Source organism: Triticum dicoccoides, chromosome 5A (genome assembly GCF_002162155.2).
Source record: "Triticum dicoccoides isolate Atlit2015 ecotype Zavitan chromosome 5A, WEW_v2.0, whole genome shotgun sequence".
Lineage (NCBI taxonomy): Eukaryota > Viridiplantae > Streptophyta > Magnoliopsida > Poales > Poaceae > Triticum > Triticum dicoccoides.
The window spans coordinates 8782709-8786039 of NC_041388.1; positions in this window are offsets into that span (position 1 = coordinate 8782709).

The following is a 3331-nucleotide window of genomic DNA, read 5'->3' on the forward strand; positions in this document are numbered from 1 at the left end:
AGATTCATGGGCGGACTCTGGTAAGTAACAACGCGGCCTTTTTTGATCGAATCCTTTGGGGTTGCATGTATTTTCTATTTTGAGATTTCTACACTTCCTTGCTCCGGCCGGAGAAATTGTAGTCACCATAATCAGGAGGATTCTTCACTTATAGCATTACAAAACCAACAGTTTCGACTCTGAATTATTAATTCTGGGAATTTTTGACTCTAGTAGCAAGTCAAGTACATACCCTAGTCAATATACGATGTGTTTACACAAGATACAATTTATTGTTGTAATCCGGCTATGATGGACACTTAGGTGTAGTGTAACAAATGTTAGTAGTACAAAATTGGCCGAACACACATGCTTGATTCTGAGTAATAGGCCATATGTACACTTTGTAATTCAGAAACTAAAGAAATGGTAAATGAAGAAAACATGGTAGGATATAACACCTACCAAATCTAAAGAAAGATAGATAGTTTACATAGTTGTGTTCCTTGACTATGAGACGAAGTCTACTGAAACAGGATTAACCACTAAGTTGCGTCAAGTTCTTTATGAACTCGTCAATTTAACTCAATGATCAATTTTATTGTATTATAGTGACGTTGCAAAAGCATTATCTTAAATTAATTCAGATGTTTCCTTTGCTGTAGACGATTTCAACTTAGACAACTATCAAAGCAAATCAAAAATATGTATATTGAGCATTATCTTGATCTTTATATTAAGGCCCCTCAGATTTTAGTTTTGGCCTGGACCCCCCAAATTTCAGGACGGGCCCTCACAATAGCCGCACCCTAACTATCTTGGAAAGCAAGACTTGCTACGTACCTGAAACAAAAGGTAACACGTAAGCATATCTAAACCGACTTGATAGATTGAAAGAAAATAAAACTAGTACTAGCTTTCGTGCATGAGCTGGTTTGTGCATGCGTTGGGTCAATCTGGGTGGGCCCCAGACAATATCCTTCAAGCTCAATGACTACTTTCTCTGTCCCATAATGTAAGAGTATTTTTAACACTAGCGTAGTGTTAAAAGCGCTCTTATATTATAGAACGGAGGGAGTACCAAATAAACGGCCTTCTCACGTAGGGACCTTCCTTGATCGGCAGGAAAAGAAAGAATAATATGAATTTTTTAAAAAGAAAAATACGCTTCTTGTTTTGATCCTCGCGTAGCAAATAATCCTTGCAATACCGAAGACCTCTGGCAAAAATATATTAAAAGCATGCACGGGTGGGCCCCAGCCTATGGCAATCAAATGGGTAAGACTTACAAATTTATAGATCTTAAAGCAATTGGACGGCCGGACACCACCCCCCACTTAAAATCAGTTGTGGAATAAAAGGAGTTTATTGTTTGTGTCTAAAAGAAGATTTTGATTGTTTGATGCTCTACCAGCATAATCATATTACTTTAGTAAGCCGTCTTTTAAGAAAGGAACTAGGTGCATCTGGAAAAGCTAGCGCAGACTCCGATCGACTAAGGAGCACGAGCAGCCGGAATTTGCTGACAAAAGCATAGATAATAGACGAGGGCACTATCTAAGCATACATATAATTTTCTTTTTCGTTGGACGCACACAAAGCATCTAGTAAAGCATACATGCATCTTTCTAGTTAGTGCTCTTGAGCTTGTCATTGGAGTGCCCTGGATTAGTGAGGCAGTCCTAGGACATCATGTTGGTACTTTAAGATCATGTCATAGAATAGTATCAGCATCCTCGGACCATACCAGAATCGGAATACCAAGTTGTATTAACTCAGCAACCATTAATATGAATTAGATGGAGTACTAAAATCAACTATACCCCAGACTGGCGATTAACACTGCGGGCTCGCTAGGAACAGGGTTAGAACCCAATTCTATCATTTGTCCTGCTGATCATTTTGTGAAAGATCCAAGACAACATGTAAAAAGTGGTTCGTGATCAACACGCCGACGCGACTCTTATGATCAAAATATAGTTGTTGATCTAACGGCATGGTACCGTCGACTCAAGTGGCGAGAACTAGAGCAACACATTGCGGTGTGATTTCCTCTACTCACTCGTCGTGACCCTGTAAAACTGCTCAAAATATGAAATTTGGGTCACAGGTTGCGCTGATAGTTTTTCATTTAGAAAACCCAAGCCGGCCGATCAATAATCGTTGTCCAAGAGCGACCGAGAAAATTAAGCACGGCACGACGGAATAAAAGCTGCAGCGACATGGGGGAAAGTTAATTAGTAGGTGGACGACGACATCTGCCAAGGAAGGGGCTCACAGACGGCGGCGACGACGAGTGCTACTTGGAGACTAATGAAATGCTCCTTCACATCACAACATTCACATCAGTCACACGGTGACCCCTTCTCTCTGTATTTTTTTTGTTGTTTTTACCCAAAAAGGGTTTCCCCGCTTTGTATTCCAAAGCAAACCATCATGATACATATTGCAATGTTGGGGCGAGCAGCACATCAAGCCCAAAGAAAAAGAAAAGGAAATAAATGCCAACAACGGCAGCTCGACAAAGCATGGCAACCCACGACCGCTGCGCCCTTCGGATACAAACCACCAGAGCCCGAGGCTTCGATCTACCGCGAACTAAGCAGCACCTCCAAGAAGGGATGCGAAGCCGACGACGCTGCTGCCCGGACAAGTCCTAGGGTTTCCCCCAGTACGCGGAGGGAGGTGGGGGATAGGTACTCCCGACACCCTCCAAGAAGGGATAGTGGCACCTGCCGGTGTCATCGCATCGGAGCCGGACGAACCGGCAAGGATTTCTCCCGCATGCCAAACCCCACCGGCCAATCGGAGCCGACCAGCCAAACCACCGCCCAACCATGCGCCATCACGGTTGCGCCGCCACCAACGCCGTCTCGCTGCGAGCACCACCACGAGGCCAAGAAGACCGGAGAGAAGATCCAAGCGACGGGAGCAGCAGCACCGAGGCCGAGCGGGAGGGAACCACCTCCACCACCATCGTGCGGGAGGCTCGCGCCTCCGGCATCGTCGCGGTAGCCGTCCGGACACGGCAGCGGGGCATACCATGCCACCCCTGGCCCGGCCAGGCCTGAAATGGGCCCGCTAAGCCCCGCCGGCCATGCTGCAGCAGGCTGGCGTCGACGCCACCAGCCCCCGCCGATCATCGCCGCTCGCCACCGCTTCCTGATGGCCACGCCAACGCCACGCCAGGCGCCGGCCTGCCCAGGCCCAGATGGGGCCCGAAGGGCCCAGATCTGGGCCGGGCGGGCGCCGCCAGCCCGCATCGCCGCACAGCCCCGCCGCCAACGGCGCCGCCGCCGCCGCCCAGAGCTCGCCCCAGCCGCCGCACAGGACCGCCGCCGCCTGAAGACAC